Genomic DNA, 21,220 nt, shown 5'->3' on the forward strand with positions numbered 1-21,220 from the left:
ATTGTTAAGGAGAGGACCGGTAGGGTGCGTAAGCACACTCGACTGTCAAGGAATTTATTGCTTGCTTGACGTTAGGAAAGCAAGGAGAGGGGCTCGACTGTTAAGGAGAGGGAGAGAAACATCTCGGTTTGAAGAAATAATATGCCCTTAACACTTGAGTATGGTACACTTACATGCATTTATGGTTTTAGTCACTAATGAATCATTGCTTTCACTTGAGTGTGGGATTGTTTTTGTCGAGTGCTCCAGAGCAGTTAAACCCATGAGGGCATCCTATTCCACTCCTACACATGATTCCTAGGCCAATACTACACTTCCTGAGAAAACAATGATCTTGCAGATGCAACGTTGCCCCTATTTTGTAAAGTGTTGGGCACTTTGATGATATTGGCAGTTGATGGATAACCCAGTGAAACCTCAAATGCCAGAATGTTGAGCTTCTCTTGATTAGCATTAAGGATTCTTGATGATGTACCAATGGACCCACCATCCCTCCAAGTTTGCCTTGACACTACTTGATGGCGTTTCTCAATCCAAAGCCTAGATGAAGATGATTATCCCCCAAGATAAATGAGGAGGATTTGTTACACCTGACGGACCCCAACACTGGAGAGAGAGTACACTACAATATCTACTTGGCAACCATGGAGATGACGCAGCGTAGCCATAGTTGGCTTTTGGACACATGAAGATGCTTTGAGGGTTGATTTGAGGACCCTCCCTCAAAATGAGGTTGATCATGATACTTGGCGACTCATTTAGCCCTTCCAATGCATTTTTGGAACATTTTGAGCCCTAAAAGGGCATGATGTCATGCTTTCTAGAAGCTTGAGACTCACACGTGGGAATTTATTGGCAAATTTTGTTGTTGAGCTAGTTGATTGGCTTGTAACCCAATTTTACTTCGCCTACTCAAAATTAAACTTGTTTTAAGGGCTTTTAGTGGATTATTAGAGGTGATACATCTCGCATAAAAAATAGATCACCTCTTTTCATTTGTCATCATCACACTTGCAGATTCAGCCTCTCTAGAAGAGATTGACTTAGCGTTGTTGTATTTTGTTGCTTGAGGAGATAAATGTTGTGGATTTTGGCTATTGGAGACCAGTTTTTGTTGTGGAGACATCTTTTTGGGATTGAGTGAAGGCATGCCCTTTTGTGAGTATTCTATTGCATATCTTTTATGGTTTACATGTAATGAAATATTCCTAGGGTTTCTATTTTGTTCCTTGTCTAAATGCAAATGTTTATTGGAAATTCTTGGTAATTTATTGCATGTTAAATTTAATATTCTTGAACTCCCTAGAAACCACCCAGTGAGCCCTTGTCTAGTTAATTTCTCCCCTCATAAAAAGATAGCTAAAGTTAGAAAGTGAAAACTAGGGTTTTCCCCCTTATTCCATGCAAAAGTTTGATATCTCTATGGTTAAATTTCCTAAACTCCATCACCAAAGTAGGGAAAAGGCATTGTTTCCCTTTTGATGATCAAAACCTTGAAAAACTTTATCTTTTTCCTCTCTCTTGTCTTTTTCGACCCTTCAAGCATGTTGTTAGGGCTAGGGCAAGGGACAAATTCAACTAGGGCTTGCCTCAAGGCAACATTGGAGCTGATTTGGCATATTTCCACCTTGTTTAACCGTACCATCTCAAATTCTAGCTTCTTCCTTGGTGGAGATTTCCTTATTAGGGTTGACGTCATCAACCCTAGGAAATGTTAGTTTTTGTAGCGATGGACAGGGGTTCTAGTCTTGACTTTGGTCAAAGAGGCTAAGGAACGTGAGATCTACAGAACCCAAAAAGAGTTTAAAGAGAAAACACCTAGAGATCGATCAATTAAGTTAATTGATCAATACTTAAATATTTCCTAACTTAGGAAAAGTGATTAATTAACAGCAATTAATTGAGAAAGGTAAGATTTCTCTAAAAACTCACATGGATCGAGTTAGAGATGATCTGAGTCGTTGATGGGGATCTAATCATGGTCGTTGGTTCACCAGCAGGAGATTATAACAACAACTCAATGGTTAGATGGAGAACACACTTCGGCAGTGGAGTTCCTTGGAAAATTAAGCTAACAGCAAAGAGGTCCAGTTATTCCACTAGAGGTTGTGCAAGGACTGCACAGGCGACTTCATTAAGGCAGTTCGATTTGGCTAAGCAAGGGGTCAATTCAGTGGCCGAAGACTGTGAAATTTTTCCAAAGGGTCGGAGGATCGCTTCCAGTAGCAGCAGTAGGCAAAATGACTTGATCGGAGGCAGATTCAGGTTGTGTGTGTGAGGTTCTGCGCATGTTAGGGTCCAACCCTAACCCCTTTATTTATGTAATAAGCCCAAGCAACCTAGTCAGAGTCATAGTTAGTTGAGTCAATAAAGCTTGTAAGTGGTTATCTGCATTAATAATAATTGTAAGTGGTTGACCCGCATTATAGAAAAGGGACCACAATTAGTTATAAACGGGCCATAGTTAATAAATAAAGTGGTTAACCCGTATTATGCAAGGGACCACTAGTAGTTAGGGTTTTGGATGTCATAAAGCTATAAATAGTCTTAGATAGCAAGGGAAGAATCATCGAGTCTTATTGTAATTGAGCTCTTCTCTATTGGAGGTTGCCCCCTCGAAGAGGCAAGTGAACATTGTAATCTACTTCTAAATAATAAAATATCTTTGCAGCTTGTCTCAATTCATGTGATATTTCTGTGTTTCTAGCAATATTGTTTCATATTTCTGGCATTCTATTATTCTCGCAGGTCAAGTGCATAACAACACAACCATTGCATAGGGGTCTGCGCAAGGGTTCTTGAGGCCAGTTTTCTAAGGCAGGTTGTGTTGGGATTGCACGTGGAGAGAGAAAAATTATCTCTAATAATTTTGGCCAGATTATTTGCTGAGGATAGCTAGTCTGGCATCCAGATTGGACTCAGAAATTTCACTGCTGCATAATAATAAAACCCTCATCTGCTGCACAAGTTTTCCCACATTGGGTTTTTCTAGGGACATTTGTCCAAAAATAAGTGTCATTTTTATTATGTGCGCTCTATATTTTTGGGTTCCAGCGTTTTATTTTCCGCAAAGTTTTTATCGTGGAAATTGCAGTTGGGATTTTATTTGTTGTTTGTCGTAGCAAATAAACTACACTTAATAATAATCAGTTAGAAAAATAATTTCCAATTGCTGCAAGAAGCTTGAAATTTCACATGAAATTTGGGGCCTCTTGAAACCATAGTTCTACAAAAGGGCTTCAACTTAGCATTTATTAAAGGTTTGTCATTCCATATTATTGATCATATCCTTCAAGCAAACCTTTTCCTTGTGGTTTTATGCCTAGATGTATTATTATTGAATCATATCTTCAAACCCTAGGCTTCAAGTGTTATTCTCTAGGATTCTTCACTGGTTCGTCATATAGTTTTTCCATGATATTGGAATCTAGAATAGAATCTTACAATCACTGATGCTGCCAATCCAAGTATCACAACAAACTACTTTGCACAGCAGAACATTATACAACAGTAAATCTACTAGTGCACAAAATATAGACAACTTTTTACAATTTTCAACAACCAACTAGATTATATTAACAAATTGATAATACAATAGCATAGGGCTCCCGTACCAGGGATAATGAATACGAGATAGACTAACAGATAAGTCACCGAGTTCGGTGAACAAAATCCTTTGGATTTGAAATTCGTCGAACTTCAAAGCAAGCTGAACTTATTCGATTTGGTTCGCCAAACTTGAATACGAAATCAAACCTGAAGCGAACTCAAACCCGAATATGTTCACGAACTCGAACAAAATCGTGAAATTCGTGTTAGGGTTTGTTTTCTTTTGACAGTTTTTTGTGGTTCGGTGGTTTTTCACAGTTTATATTTATAAAAAAAAGAATGGAAACCCTCAAAGGGTAAAACTTCCACAGACACAAAATGACTCACTCCACTGGTCCACCCTCGACTCCTGCTGTGTACACTCAACCCCTACTACTTCACACTCGATCCCTGCGTCCACAGTCATAGTGCACACTGCACACTCAACCTGACGACCCTCTAGGCTCTGCCAATGAATGCAATTAAACTAAGCAACATTATATTTGAACATTAAGGTTAAATTTAACATGCTACAGTATTAGTTATAAAGACAAAATAACGTATGAAGAATTCAAGGTTGTCATTATCATGTTTTAATCATGAGTTAGGCAGTGGAATTGTTAAGCTCATATCAACATGTATCATATATACTTAGTAATTGTATTTGAAACCATGCCTACAATTGTATCTCCTCTTGTATATTATTTTGTTGAAGTAGCATAATATGTTAATCGTTTTTCCTTGCGATGCTAGAGTTCATATTATTTTCTATTACTGTCGAAGCTTGTATATATGTCATTGGTCTATGTGTAGATTTTATAGGTTAATGTATATATAACTGTGATTTTATGTATTGTTTATAAATTCATTTTTATATAAACAAAAGCAGTAAGAGTTGTTTATATATATATGTGTGTGTGTGTGTGTGTATGTGTTTCAACCTTCTATATGTGTTCAAAGTTTAAACTTTAATTGAATTGATATATATATATATATATTCAAATTCCTATATGTCGAATTTTCTGCCGAACTAGAACATGAACATGAACGCAATGACTTATACTAATGGTCTAGCTGAAGTAGTGCACAATCTCATCTTCTTTGTCATACCCTGAACACAACTGCGGGTCCTTCGATTTGCAACACTGCCTCCATTAATGTTCTTGGTCCTTTAGGTCACTGAACTCGGCTCTCCCATTTGCCCTCTAGCTAATCATAAGTCCATCTACAGCATATAGAGTCTGCACACTCACTAGCTACTCCTTAGTCCTTCAAGGACACAACGCTTTCAAACTTCTTGTCCGCTGTTGCTCCTCAGCTACTTAGGGACTTCTTCCCACTATTGTCTTCTTGCACTACTCCAATGAAGACAAACATAGGGCAGGACGGTTGCCACTTATCACTTATAGAAGTCCTTCTCCACCAATGAACTTGTGCTACAAACTGTTCCTTTATGACCTCCTTCTTTAGCCCTTCAAAGACTAGTCAATGAGCTCATTGAATTTTGCCTCTCCTAGAAACTCATTAGTCCTTCAATGCACTGCACTTAGCGCTGACAAGGATCACTTTGTTGGAATTTCTAGGTCTAACTGTTAGAAACCCTTCATGCACTTTTCTGATTTATTTTTGCCTACTTGTTCTGATTAATTAACAAGTTATTTACCATGAAAACACTGAAAATAAATACAAGCACATGCTCAACACATTACAGATCATCAACTGAAGGAAACAAAACAAGGACACATGTGACACCATTATTTTTGGACCAATGTCCCCAGAAAAACCCAAAGCGGGAAAATCGGTGCAGCTATCTAAGGGATTTAATTATTAGATAGTTTCAGAATACAATTTGGGTGCCAAAACCTGCTCACCCAACAGAGAATAATCTCGGCAGTAGTACCTCTCAGTCGGAGACAGATGTTCCGACTGAGACCCCGGATAAACACTCCGACAGCTCCCAGTTCCAATCTGCCCCACGAAAACCCCAACGTCAGCCTCTAGGGATTGTGTCAACCCTTTCTGGCCTAGCGTCTACCCAGCATCACCCTAGCTCACCCTACGTCAGCCTTTGGAGGCACTGCGTCAGCCCTTAGAGCCTCTGTGTCACCCACGCTGGCTCTCTGAGGCACTATACACCTCCCGGCTGCCTCTGCATGAACCTCTGGCTAGCTCTGCGTCCCTCTCTCTCCCAACTTTTCTGTCGATCCTCTCGGTACTATCTCTGCCTCTCTACTTCTATATTCACTACCCCTTAGCTACAACTCTAATCACTCTTTCGACTTCCTCAGCAAACCCTGCCCCAGAAAATCAAAATCTTGATCAACTCAATGTGTTCTCCAAGTGACCCTCAAACCTCCTCTTATACTTTTCTCGTTGACAATTCAACAGTCGAGATTAAGTCCCTAATGAACGGCTAAGATTAATTCTGGCTTGATCCATGACTTTTGGACCATTCTAACACAGTTTTATATTAATACACATTAATATTTTATTTTCCCTAAACTTAGGGACTCCATTAAAGATATTAATTATTTTAATATCTCCCAAACTGTTTAGAATCTGCCCAAACCATTTCTGGGTATTGGAGATCTCATGTGCCTTAGCCTCTCCACCAAGTTTCGAGGCCAGAGCACATTCGATGCCACCCCAAATCAACACTCCCTCTTAGCGAGGACTGTGCTCTAGTAATACTCGTCACTAAGCATCACCCTGATCATCCGGCATCGGTCCCTGTGCTGATGCTAGGCCTGCTGCCCGACATCCATTGCACTGCTGCATCATGTACTGCTACCCATGGCCCTACCACTGCCACCGCTACATCTGTATGGCAGCTCCCTCTGCATCATGCTACATCGTGTTGCCCACAGCATTGCCACTGCTAACTGTTGCACTACAACTCAGTTACTAAGAAGTAAGTAACTGATCTCCCAACTCTGACATCTCCGTCGGGCTAGAAACACTCCCGATGCTAAAGCTCGCTCTATCATTGACAAGTGCTCCCTCTCTGACCTCTATCCTGCTGCAACAACTCTGTGCATCTCGCACTGCTGCATCACGTTGTCCTGGGAATCCTGCATTATAGCTCCCTCTGTCGCTCCATCCGCATCTGCCAATACTACTACTCCTCTTCGGGGCTCTCGTAGCAAGGTATAATCCAAGAGGCTGGGTACATCGAGGATTCTGCCTTTCATTGCCTGTAGTCCATCTAACTACAGCTCGATGTCTCCCCACTTCCTCTTAAGTGGCGTGTGAGCACTCATGGCACAGTCATCATCTATCTCCACTTCCTTCTCTGCCCTTGCTGGCGCAGCCTTGGTCTCGGAAGCCTCTCCCTTGCTCTTCTTCCTTGGACACTAGGTCGCATAATGACCCAATTCCCCACAATGGAAGCATTTGAACTTGGAGAGGTCCTTCCTATGTTTCTCCTGCTTTCCCTCAGATGCTAGGGCAGCATCCTCCTCTTCCTCCTTGATTCTGATCCCCTTGTCGTTGCTTCCCGCTTTGCTTAGCCTTCTGATCTCTTCTTGGTGAAGAGCCACCCACATTTCCTCCCAATCTGGAAGGGTCGCCCTGCCCAGTATAAACACCTCCAAGTCTTCAGAGACTACGTTCAGGGTTGTTCTCACCATCAATTCTTGATCCGGCGTGGCCCCTATGGAAGTCAGCTGATACCAGATCTCCTTCAATCAACCGAGAAAGGTGTCGATCTATTCTCCCTTCTGCATCTGGTATGACCGCAGCTGATTTTCTAGTAGAATCCTTCTCTACACAAAAGCATGTTGATACAATTTCTTTAGGGCCTCCCACATCTCATTTGTCGTGTCCCTTTCGGCAATATGTCTACATGGTCCTTGACCCGTCAACGATGATGCTCTTGGCCCTCGCCATTGCCTCCTCGTACTTGTCATTCTCAGTTGGGTCAACTGGGATCGCTATCGTCTTCAAGGAGAAGTGCTTGACACGATTCCTGTCTAGAACGGACAAGAATCTGGCCTTCCAGACTACGAAGTTTGAGGCTCCGTCCAGTCTGTCCTGGTCTCTTACCCTGTTCACCGCCATCTTGCTGCTCCTCTACTTCCCTTCTGGAAGTTATCGGTGTTAGTCCCTCTGAGCCTCGATTTCCCTCCTGGAAACCCCTTTGCCAATGTCGAGATGCCCCCACTCCAACCCTTAGTGCAGTTGCACCACTGATCCAGATTTCTTGGCTAGAAATCCTCGGCAACAACTCCCTCCTCCTTGGTCTTGCCCTGTTAGGTACTATTTTGACTACAGTACCCCACCAACTTCACTCTGCAACTTACCCACAGCCTCCTAAACCCCATCAAACTGAAGGTTAGAGCTTCTAGGCTCTGCGCAATCCCGGCACAGCAAAATCCGCACCTTCTGGCCATGGGTGTCAACCCTTCTTGATTGAGAAAGATGACCGAGCACTGCCTAGGTCGAGTTTGCTCCCCTCTGCCACTGCGTTGATCCTCTTCCCGGCTCAAACTTGATGACACAGGCACTGTGTCACCCCTTCCTTGTTGCTTCTCTGCTAGGAACAGCTTCTGTCACTCAGGACAGTTGTTTTCTACTGCTGCTGCTCTGCTCGGCTGATGTCCTCAGTTCTCCTGTGATCTACAACCACACTCTGATACCATGTTGAAATTTCTAAGTCTAACTGTTAGAAACCCTTCATGTACCTTTCTGATTTATTTCTTCCTACTTGTTTCGATTAATTAACAAGTTATTTACCATGTAAATAATGAAAATAAATACAAGTACATGCTCAACATATTATAGATCATCAGCTGAAGGAAACAAAACAATCACACAAGTGACACCATTATTTTTGGACCAATATCCCCGAAAAAAAACCAATGCGGGAAAACCGGTGCAGCTATCTGAGGGTTTTAATTATTAAGTAGTTTCAAAATACAATTTGGGTGCCAAAACCGGCTCACCCAACAGAGAAGAATCTCGGCAGTAGTACCTCTCAGTCGGAGACATATGTTCCGGCTGAAACCCCGGATAAACACTTCGACAGCTCCCAGCTCCAATCTTCCCCACGAAAACTCCAGTGTCAACCTCTAGGGACTGCGTCAGCTCTTTCTGGCCCAGCGTCTACCCAATGCCACCCTAGCTCGCTTTGTGTCAGCCTCTAGAGGCACTACGTCAGCCCTTAGAGCCTCTGTGTCACCCACGCTGGCTCTCTGAGGCACTGTGCAGCTCCTGGATGCCTCTGCGTGAGCCCTGGCTGCCTCTGCGTTGATCCTCTCGACTTCTGCACTAATCCTCCCCGTACTATCTCTACCTCTCTACTTCTGTATTCACTGCCCCTCAGCTGCAACTCTGATCACTCTTTTGACTTCCTCAGCAAACCCTGCCCCAGAAAATCGAAATCTTGATTAACTCGGTGTGTTCTCCAAGTGACCCTCAAGCCTCCTCTTATACTTTTCTCGTTGACAATTCAACGGTCGAGATTAAGTCCCTAATCAACGGCTAAGATTAATTATGGCTTGATCCATGACTTTTGGACCATTCTAACACAATTCTATATTAATACACATTAATATTTTAATTTCCCTAAGTTTAGACTTAAGGACTCCATTAAAAATATTAATTGTTTTAATATCTCCCAAATTGTTTAGAATTTGCCCAAACCATTTTTGGGTATTGGAGATCTCATGTGCCTTAGCCTCTCCACCAAGTTTCGAGGCTAGAGCACATCCGATGCTACCCCAAATCAACACATTTTCTTGCTGCCCCCCAACAGTCCACCAGTGTCCTTTCGAATCTATCCAATCTAGACCTATCCTTCTAGCAACAACAACTCAAACACACTTACACATACATTGGAACCTGTGCATATTGTTGTAGCTTCCATCCTAGGGCACCCAATAGACTTGTTCATCCCTCCAATTTTGCTTCAACAGTTCACTAGATGGTTGTGGCCTTCCCTCCTCAACATCCTACTCCCACACGCTAGTGCTTGGGCAAACGTCGATCCCTAAAATAGGCCTCATGGCAACCTTCTATGGCATTGAATAGGTCTCAGCCCTTCTGCAATTAGCCCAATAGACTACAGCCTATAGACAGAGAGAAGACAACCGCCAAACCACGCACAAATAGCCCAAATGTGTCTGTTATGAACATATATATTAAATTTTAATTAAATACTGATAAAATAAATATTAAATAAGCAAATATATAGATATAATTAAATTAATTAATTGATAATTTATCTATTTATGTAATTAATGAAAGGGTAAGGTTTGAAAGTTGACTCTTACCCTCATGCCCAGTCACTACTTATTTAGGCAAAGTGCCAAGAAGAGGTTGTATCATCATCAGTTCATTCACTAAAAAAATATCTATTAAACATTTCGTCTTCTGCATCAAGTTATGCTTCTAATAGTGGTATCAAAGCATACAATTCTCTAGCCTAGAGATTACATCTGGTGTTTGTAGCCTATCCACTGCTGCATCCTCTATTCGTCGCCTCTCTCGTTGATTTCTACTCTTTGTTCACTCTCCCGTCATTGTATTCTTTGTGGCGATGTCTACCTTTCGTCGTTACCACAATCAACCGACCCCATACACATCGTTCCTCACTTCTCCTTGTAAAAATTCAGAGGCCCGAATCCTATCGCAACAACCTGAAATAACTCTTCTAATTGTTAAATTAATTTTTAACAATTTATTTACAGTTTGCTACAACAAATATTGAATCAATCACACTGCAACCTACACAAATAAACTGCAGACGAAATAAACGTTGGAAGAAATACTAGCGCACACATAAAATGACAGTTATTTTTGGAACAATGTCCTTGGAAAAACCCAACCTGGGAAAACGGTGCAGCAGCTGAGGGTTTTACTATTATGCAACAATGAAATAATTTGAGTACAACTGGATGTCGAAACTGGCACTCCTACAGAGAAAAACTAGCAAGTAAAATCTAGTGAGGAATTTCCTCACTCCACAAGCAAATTCGGGCTCTAACCTCAGCTCAAATTGAGTCGTCCAAACTGGCTCTACACAGTCATCCTAGTGTAGTCACTTCTGCACTCAGCGCGAACCAGCTTCTCCTCAAGCCATTTCGTCTGCTACTGTATGGGAAAATGTCTCTCTTGGCTTCTAGAACCTCTGTCCAGCTTTTGGCACTATAACTCAGCTTTCACTAGTAGATACAAAATTGCCTCTAGAGGCTACTGCGCTGCTCTGCGTTAGCCTCACTGTGGCTCCTCTACCTCGCTACAAATGCACTCACCGATCTGGAATCCTTCCTCCGGCTTCACTGTTTCTGCCCCTCACTGCTTCGATCTCACTAGCTCTCTCTCCGGCAACTAACTGTTGCTACTCAGGAAATCGATCTGCTAGTGAAATCGAACTCTCCAAGTGATTTCTCCAAGCCCCATCGACTTCTTCTTATAATCCTTTGTTGAGACTTCAACGACCAAGATTAGATCTTAATTGATGGCCAGGATTAACTTGAAGTCGATCTATGTGAGTTTCTAGAACATTCACACCATAAATTAATTAATTATGATTAATTAGTCATATTCCCTAAGTTTAGACTTAGGAAATATTTAAAAACTGAATAGTAATCTAATTAATTCATTTTTAAATGGAATTTCTAGAAACGATTTCTAGGTGGAATTTCTAGAACTTGATAAGGTACGTCATCGCCTTGACAATGTTGAAAAAAGGCAAATAGAGTTAGGAGAAGGACAAAAGAAGATGATTGAAACTCAAGAGGAATTAGCAATTGATATAAAAAGGATAGACAACATTGAAAAAATGTTGCAAGGGATACAGAACCAAGAAAAAAGAAATTTTGATTATCGTTGGCAAGTCTTCTTAAAATTGAGGGATGAAGACAAGTGTGAAGCAACCCATAAGGTTAAAGAACAAGAAGAAAGAATGGATCAATTAATAGGAAGGGTAAATTCATTTTTTGTTAATCCCTTAAACGCTCAAGAACCAAAACAAAGTCCAAAAATTCAAATAGCGAAGATCCCCCAAATCATGAAATTTCGCAAATACACTTCTCAGATAGCCAAATACAATACAAAATTTCCAAAAAAGAACTATCAGCGAATTAAAAAAAAAGCTACCCAAGTATGATGGTAAAGACCATAAAGGTGTTATTGTTTGGGTTAATAAAATGGAAGCCATTTTTGAATCAAACTCAGCATTAGGTGAACGTGAGAAAATCATGATGGCCTCCAACAATTTAGAAGTAGAGGCATATGATTGGTTCTTATGGTGGTCTGGCAAATGTGACGCTCGCTCCTTTCATTAAAAGACTTTTGTGGATGCCTTGCTAAAAAAATTCTTCGACAAAGAAGAAGATGATGTCTATGAAAAATTTGTTCATCTCAAGCAAAAAGGATCTATAAGCGAATATACCCACGAATGGGAAGTATTGGCTACAAGACAAAGATGATTTACTAATGAACAACTACTTAAAATGTATAGATGTGGACTTAAAGATTATATTCGTGCAAAATTGAAATTGTACAAACCCCAAGCTATTGAAGAAGCCAGACATGCAACAAAGCTTATTGAACAAAAGAATAAATTCAATAAGTCATCATATACCAATTCCGAAAAATCAAGCAACTACTCGAAGGGAAAATCAAGTAAGAATTCTTTGGACAAGTCTAACAAGTATATTTCGCCTCAGTTGCGAGAAGAAGGGAACCAATATTCAAGCTTTAGAAAGAAGAAGGATGGCAAATGCTGGAAGTGTGGGGACAAATTTTCACCAGGACACAAATGCAACATGCAAAAACTCTACAATTGTGAAGAAGAACAAGAATAGGATGCCTCGAGTAGTGACTCTTGCAAAGATACTAACGAGGAAAATGATGCTCCAAACACAAAGCCAGAAGAAGAGGTTATGCCGAGAATTTCCCTAGCCGCAATCACGGGAATAACACAACCACAAACCCTAAAGCTAAAAGGACATATTAAGAAAGAAAACATCATTGTATTAATAGACACAGGAAGCACCCACAATTTCATAGATGTTAATGTAGCAAGGAGACTAAATCTATTTGTATACCTTGCAACAGATATAAGAGTTATGGTGGCAGATGGTAAGAGAATAGATGGAGTAGGGAAATGTCACAAGGTCAAATTGCAATTAAGTGATTACGAAATGGAATCTAGCTTTTACACAGTACCCTTGGGAGGTGTAGATGTTGTCTTGGGAATACAATGGTTACAAACATTAGGAACATATTTCGCAAATCACTAGAAGCAATTTAAAAAGTTTAAATGGGCTAGAAGGAAATATAAAAGTTTCAAGCTCCTCGAAGGGGGCACCCATATTCGTCGCACAATGTCAACAATTAGAATTGTTATCTACAGAAGGAATTCACCAACAACTTGAGGTTACAACCTTGATCCAGAAATATAGCAAGGTATTTCAAGAGTTGCCTATGAAATTACCTCCAAAAAGGAAGATAGAACATATCATTGAATTCAAACCAGATGTGGCACCCGTGAATGTCAAACCGTATTGCTATCCTCATCATCACAAAACAGAGATAGAAAGGCTAATTCAAGACTTGCTAAAATGTGGAGTTATTACAAAGAATAGAAGCCCATATGTCGCTCTAGTAATACTAGTTCGAAAAAAGGATGGGTCTTTTAGCCTCTGCATAGGCTACTGTAGATTGAACTAGCTACTCGTAGAGTTCCAATATGAGCAAGACCAGCATACATCCAATGGGCTAATTTCATAAATTGAACCTTATCTCAAATTGATCTGTATTACAAATTTCAATTCCATTTATAGATGAATTGTCAGATGAGCTCCATGGCGCAAAGTATTTCTCAAAGTTCGATCTAAGATCAGGTTATTACCAGATTCAAGTAAGGTTGGAAGATATCGAGAAAAATGCATTCAGAACTCATGAAGGACATTATGAGTTCAAAGTAATGCCATTCGAGTTAACCAATGCACTAGCCACTTTCCAAGCAACAATGAATGAGCTTTTTCACCCATACCTACGGAAATTTGTACTGGTTTTCTTTGACGACATCCTTATCTACAACAAAACTTGGAAAGAGCATCTCAAGCATCTAGAAGAGGTACTTTCCTTACTATAAGAGAATCATTTTATGCCAAACTATCAAAGTGCACCTTTGGTAAAAAGGAAGTTGAATACCTCCCTATCCAAGGAAGGAGTCAGAGTAGATGCCAGTAAGATTAAGGCAATTAGGGAATGGCCAAAGCCAAAAAATATATCGAAACTACGAGGGTTTCTAGGATTAGCGAGATATTACAGGAGGTTTAAAAAAAAACTATGCGCAATTAACTGCATCTCTAACAAACTTGATAAGGAAAAGTGCCTTTCAATGGGACAAAAAGGCAGATGAGTGTTTTGAGTCATTAAAAGGAGTGATGCCATAGACTCTACTGCTAGCAACCCCAAACTTCTCTAAACCCTTTGTGGTAGAATGCGATCCTTCAGGATTCGAGATTGGAGCAGAGTTAATGCAAGATAATCACCCCATAGCTTTCGAGAGTCGAAAGCTCAACAAAAGAGAAAGCTTGAAGTCTACTTACCACAAGGAGATGCTTGCCATCATACATGCACTAAATAAGTGGTGTCAATATCTATTAGGAAGCAAATTCTCGATTCGTACAAATCACAACAGTCTTCAATTCCTACTACAACAAAAGACCTTATCAACAAAACAACAAAAGTGGATGGAGAAACTTTTTGCATTTGACATGGAAATTTTACATAAAAAGGGGAAGGATAATGTAGTCATTGGCACTCTCTCTCGAAAAGACGAAGATGTCACAACATGTGCTACATTGGTAGTAATTTTGGATTGGATGGATGAAATTCAGACTTAATATGCCAAGGATCCAGATTCTTGTTCAATAATTGAAAATATTAATCAACACCCGAACTTCGAATGGAAAAATGACATATTGTGGTATAAAGGTAGAATTTATTTAAGTTCTTCATCCAAATTTAAAATTAAGGCTCTAAAAATATCACACAGTTCCCCTGCAGCTGGAAATGTTGGGTTCTTCAAGACATACTACAACACATGTCAATCGTTCTATTGGAAAGAAGTGAGTAAGGAAATTAAAAAGTACGTCGTTGAATGCGACATTTGTCAAAGAAATAAAAGTGAAAACATTCCAACCCCTAGGTTGCTACACCCTCTGCATATTCCAAATTAGAAATGGGAGGAAATCAAAATGGATTTCATCGAAGAATTACCTATGTCTGATGGTAAGGACAAGATATTTGTTGTGGTAGACAGACTCACTAAATATACACATTTCATGGCCATCAAGAAAACAACCTCAACCAAGAAAATTGCAGAAGTCCTTTTGTAAAAACATCTACAAGTTACACAGCCTTCCAAAGGTCATTGTTACGTGATAGAGACGTAAGATTTAAGGGAAATTTTTGGAAGGACTTTTGCAATCAAGTTGAAATAACCATTAACATGAGTTCAGCGTATCAATCGCAAACAAATGGTCAAACAGAAATAGTAAATAAGTGCTTGTAAACATATCTTCGATGCTTCGTAACTGATAAGCAAAATAAATGGTCTCAGTGGTTGCACCTAGCAAAATGGTGGTACAATACCACCTATCATACCTCAGCTAAAATGACCCCATTCCAAGCTTTGTATGTTTATGAGCCCCCGAAATGGAAGGATTTTGCATTAAATGACTCCAAGCCTCCATTTTATACTTTTTCTATTGAGTCTTCAATGGGCGAGATTAAGTCTCTAATCAACGGTTAAGATTAAAACATGACTTAATCTGCCTTCTAGATCATTCTCACCCAAATTTTGATTAATACCCATTAATATTTTAATTTTCCTAAGTTTAGACTTAGGAACCCCATTAAAAATATTAATTATTTTAATAAAATACAATCCGATTGGAATTTCACCAGACGGTTTATGGGTTCTTTAGAACTCATACGCCTTAGCCTCTCCACCAATTTTCAAGGCTAAAGCACTTCCAATGCTACCAAAAACTAACACTCCCTCTTAGCAAGGAAAGTGCTCTAGCAACAATGTCCACCTGCATGCTGCTATGTTTCTGAAGCACCTCCTTTCTGCACTGCTGCTGCCACCAACACTGTGCTATTATTGCTTCTGTACTGTTGTCCATGACACTACCACTACCACTGCCGCATCTGTACTACAACTCTCTCTCAAACGCTGCATCTGCTATGCTGCTAGCACTGCCACTGCTAACACTGCGTCCATACTACAACTTAGTTGCTGAGAGAAGCAACTGAAAAACATCCAAAATTAGTTGAATTTAACTGTGTTCAACATAATACAATGTTTCTGCACTGCTGCTGCCACCAACACTGTGCTATTATTGCTTCTGTACTGCTGTCCATGACACTACCACTACCACTGCCGCATCTGTACTACAACTCTCTCTCAAACGCTGCATCTGCTATGCTGCTAGCACTGCCACTGCTAACACTGCATCCATACTACAACTTAGTTGCTGAGAGAAGCAACTGAAAAACATCCAAAATTAGTTGAATTTAACTGTGTTCAACATAATACAATGAATGTTGGAATCTAACTAATGTTGATTCTGACCCTCTGAATCTTTTACGTTGTTGTTGACTCCTACACTGTGCCAACTGCATTGTTTCCAACCTTGCTCTACGTTGATCAGTCTCTAGTCCTCGGCTACTGCATCTGTCCTCCAAATACTCCACTGCATCATCTAACACTAAGTCCATCTCGCTGTTGTTGAATCTTGGGCTCCCATAGCAAGGAATTGATCCAAGAGATGGACTTCTCAACAATACTGCCCACATGTAGTTCTCTCGACTACAGCTCAATATCGGCCCATCTCCCTCTTGGAGATGCGTGGGCACTCATGGCAAACTCATGCTCGTCCATCTTTGTTGAAGTAGCCTTAGAATCATGTTTCTCATCCTTGTCCTTTTGCTTCAAAGGACACTAGGATGCATAGTGGCCCATCTCACCACAACTGAAACATTTCACCTTCGAAATGTCCTCCTTTCGCTTCAGCTTTTGTTGTCCCTTCGATGCTAGAGCAAAGTTCTCCTCCTCCTCCTTCGTCTTTGTGCCACTCCCACAGCTGCCACTGAGGTTGACCTTCACTAGGTCCCTCCTTAACTCCTCCTGTTGAAGAGCTGCCCACATCCCCTCCCATGAAGGTAGTTTTCTCTGCCCAATATGCTTTGGACAAAAACTTGCCATTCATTCGAGACTCCATTCAGGGTTATCCTCACCATTGCAGTTGGCTAAGGAGTGGACCCCACTACAATAAGCTGGTCTCTAGTGTCCTGAAGATGCTGAAGATAGAGGTTCACCCCTTCTCCTTTCTGCATCAAATTCCGCTGCAACTTCTGCTCTAAATACATCTTCTGCTGTTTGGAAGAGTCTTCACACAGAGAATACAAGGCTTCCCACATCTCTCGGGTTGTATCCTTGCCCTGCAAGTGTGAGACCACATGATCTCGAACTCCATCAAGAATGAACCTCTTTGCTTTCCCCTACTCGGCCTTGTATTTCTTCTTTTGATCGTTGTCAATAGGAACGGCTACAACACTATTGACGTAGGCCTCAAGATCATATTCCTCCAGAACAGCTAAGATTCTGGTTTTCCATATGACATAGTTGGGGGCTCCTTCCAACCTGTCCTGATCTTTGAGCCCATGTGATGGCATCTTTTCCGGCGGATTTCTACCCCGGCAAAAACTACGCCCTTCAAGCACTGCGTTGAGGCTCTGCGTCACTCCCTCTGCCTCTGCAAACTCACGAACTGGAAATCATACCTCTTTTTCAACTCTCTCAGAGAGAGATTTCCTCAGAATCTCTGCTTTCCCGGCAAGGACTGCGCAATCCCTTCAAGGGAATTCGAATTGCTGCCAAATGCAGCTACTGGCCTTCTGCTCTTCCTGTTTCAAAATCAATGCTCTGATACCATGTGAAAATTCCTAGTCCAAGGAACCCCTACTACAGCAAATCTGAATCTACTTCACCTACTTGATTTTTTTAAATTACATTCATCAAGTTATTCTTCTGAATACTGAAGCAAATTACTTCTGCAGCCTACACTAATTAAATATTTGATCTCATGAAACTAAAAACAGAGCAAAGAACAGGATACATAGGACACACTTATTTTTGGACACAATAGTCCCTGGAAAAACCAAATGCGGGAAAACCGTTGCAGCAGCTCTGAGGGTTTTATTATTATGCAGAAGAAATATCTGAATACAAATTTTGGATGCTCATCTAGCAATCCTTTACAGAAAAAATACTGGCGGAAAATTTGAGTGAGTTTTACCTCACTTCACCCGACAGAATTTCAGTTGATCCGGCACAAGACTGCCTAACCCCAGCTATTTTTGCATCACCTCTTCTGCCCTCTACGTCAACTTTCCCGGTTGTTTTGGCAATTCCGGTTGTTCCTAACAGTTCCGGCTTCTGCCCTCTGCATCAACTTTCCCGGTTGTTCCGGCAATTCCGGTTGTTCCTAACAGTTCCGGCTTCTGCCCTCTGCGTCAACTTTCTCGGCAGTTCCAGCTTCTGCCCTCTACGTCAGCTTTCCCAGCTATTTTGGCAGTTCCTGCTTTTGCCCTCTCCGTCAGCTTTCCCGACTATTCCGCAGTTCCAGTTGTTCCTGGCAGTTCCGGCTTTTGCATGACAGCCAACTTTTCAACTCTGTTGGCTCTCTCCGCCTCTCTATCTGTATTCTCCAGAAAGTCCTTCTCCCAGATTCTCACTGGCCCTCTGCTGCAGAATGATCACTTAATTCGATATCCTAAGCAAACCCTGCCCTAGGAATAAAATTCTTGATCAATTAGTTCTCTCCGTGTGTATTTCCAAATGAACCCCAAGCCTCCATTTTATACTTTTCCTGTTGAGTCTTCAACAACTGAGCTTAAGTCTCTAATCAACGGCTAGGATTAAAACATGACTTGGTCCGCCTTCTAGATCATTCTCACCCATATTTTGATTAATTTTCCTAAGTTTAGACTTAGGAACCCCATTAAAAATATTAATTATTTTAATAAAATACAGTCTGAGTGGAACTTCACCAAACGATTTTTGGGTTCTTTAGAACTCATATGCCTTAGCCTCTCCACCAATTTTCAAGGCTAGAGCACTTCCGATGCTACCAAAAACTAATAGGAGACCAACCTGCAACTTCAACATTGTTGTGAGCCCTTCAACAACAATGTGACCAACTTCCTCTTAAGATGTACTTGTTGTGCACACTCTGATTCGATGACCCTTCAAAGTAGCTCTAATACCATGTCATTTTTCCAATACTGGACTCTAGGTTAGAATCTTACAATCACTAACGCTACCAATCCAAGTATCCAACAAACTAATTTGCATAAAGAAACAATATACCGCAGTAAATCTACTAGTGCACAAAATATAGACAACTTTTTATGATTTTCAACAACCCAACTTCGTTATATTAACAAACTGATAATACAACAATCTAGGGATCTCGTACCAGGGATAATGGCCCTCATACCGTACATTCACTAGTACAAGAATACACGAACAAGATACACTGACGGTCTAGCTGTTGTAGTGCACAATCACAGCTTCTTTGTCATACCCTAAACACAATTGTGGGTCCTTCGCTTCCGTTCTATAGCGCTGCCCCTATCAATGGCCCTGGTCCTTTAGGTCACTGAACTCGGCTCTCCAATCTGCCCTCTAGCTGATCATAAGTCCATATACAACCAACACATAGTGTCTTCACACTCACTAGTTGCTCCTTAGTCCTTCAAGGACACAACACTTCGAGACTTCTTGCCCACTACTGCTCCTCAACTACTTAGGGACTTCCTGTTACTATTGTCTTCCTGCATTGCTCCATTGAAGACAAACCTAGGGCAGGAGGGCTGCCACCTATCACTGTTAGAAGTCCTCCACCAAGGACCTTGAGCTACAAACTGCTCCTCTATGACCCCCTTCTTTAGCCCTTCAAAGATTAGTCAATGATCTCATCAATTTGCCTCTCCTAGCAGCTCATTAGTCCTTCAATGCACTGCACTTAGGGTTCTCAAGGATCACTTTCTCGCTGCCCTCCAACAGTCCACATTCCACAAGTGTCCTAAATTTGTCCAACCTGGACCTATCCTTCTAGCAACAACAACAACTCAAACACATTTACACATACCTTGGAACCTTTGCATACTGTTGTAGCTTTCATCTACTGCTTAGGGCACCCAGCAAACTTTTTCAGCCCTCCAATTCTGCTTCAACAGTCTACTAGATGTCTACAGCCTTCCCTCCTCAACCTCCTGCTCCCACACGTTGGTCCCTGGGCTAATTTCCAGCCCTGAAATAGGCTTCACGGCACCCTTCTATGGCACTGAACAGGGCTCAGCCCTTCTGCAATTATCCCAACAGACTTTGGCCTATAAACAGAGAGAAAACAGCTGCCAAACCATGCACAAATAGCCCTGATGTGTCCTCCTTCTACTCGACCTGCCCCACAGATTAACTTGGCCCTAAAACAGTCATGAAAGATCCTCCAACCAGCTACTTCTCCTTCATTGAGGTCTGCTCCTAATCTGCAGCCAATTCAGATGTATTTGTCTTATGTTGTGTTGCTCATTGGATTTATTCTAAGCCTCAATGAGCTCCTTAATTTAAATAATTTTCTATGATCTTGTCCACCTTGTCATGAGGGCTAATCTTGCCCTAGCCAAACTGTTCTTCTCTTGTGCAAGCCCTAATATCTCCAAAACTACTAACCCAATCTCGGTGTTCTTTGTGTCCCCTAGCTCCATTTACGGTCTTCTACAATCTCCAAGGGTTATGTGCCAAAATCTCCTTGTGGTTTCACACCCACAAGCTCGGGTGCAAAGCCCACACCTTGGTTTCTAAGCCCACAAAGCCACTTCTGGTGCTTCTTCCTCCAAAACCCCTAACCCTAGGGCTTGGACTACCTCCCAAGCTACTAATCTCAACATGTCGTTCCTTTACATAAAGAATTGTGCGCTCATCAAAGTGAGAAATACCTTGATCAAGCCTCTCCTACATCACCTTGATCTAATTGACTTAGAATACCTTTAGGTGATATATTCTGGGAAGCCTCCCATGTGGTGAAATCCCACCAAAGAGAAAAAGCAGCAGAGCTAAGGTGACAGTGGCGGCCACCTCATTGTTGTGTCTTAGTCTAGTTCTCGCCTGCTAGATTTTGAAGAAACAAAAACCTCACGGTTAAGTGTCTCTAGAAAATGCTCCATCAAGCTATCACTGCTCTTCCACACCTTTGTCTTTCCCCTAGATGATGAGAAGTGCTTGGGGCAAGCTAGAACAAGGTGCAAATTTTTCCCCCCAACCTGTAATTGCCACTGAACTTCAAGGATCTCCTGCTGTGCTCACGAGAGAAGAAAGCCAATGAAAATGTGAATCAAGACATGAATTTTCAGGTCATAACACCAAGCATGGGCTAGAATTTTACGAGGATTATAAGTGAAGACCACAAAGAACTAGAGACAAAATCAAACAAGGTGAAGAACATAGATCACATTTAATCCTTACTGACTACATACTAATAGTTGGATCAAAGTTCAAACATCATACCATGTTTACACTACACAAATTCAATAGTATTATGTC

The 21,220-nt window shown here is 41.1% G+C and overlaps 1 pseudogene across 1 annotated transcript in view; it reads right to left on the reverse strand.

Annotated features, from left to right (window-relative positions):
- Positions 1 to 21,220, reverse strand: part of LOC149139216 (alpha-galactosidase 3-like) — a 271,546-nt pseudogene that overhangs the window by 166,008 nt on the left and 84,318 nt on the right. The window lies entirely within an intron of this gene.

This window comes from Pinus tabuliformis, chromosome X (genome assembly GCF_031772625.1).
Source record: "Pinus tabuliformis cultivar Carrire ecotype Pingquan chromosome X, CPIR1, whole genome shotgun sequence".
NCBI lineage: Eukaryota > Viridiplantae > Streptophyta > Pinopsida > Pinales > Pinaceae > Pinus > Pinus tabuliformis.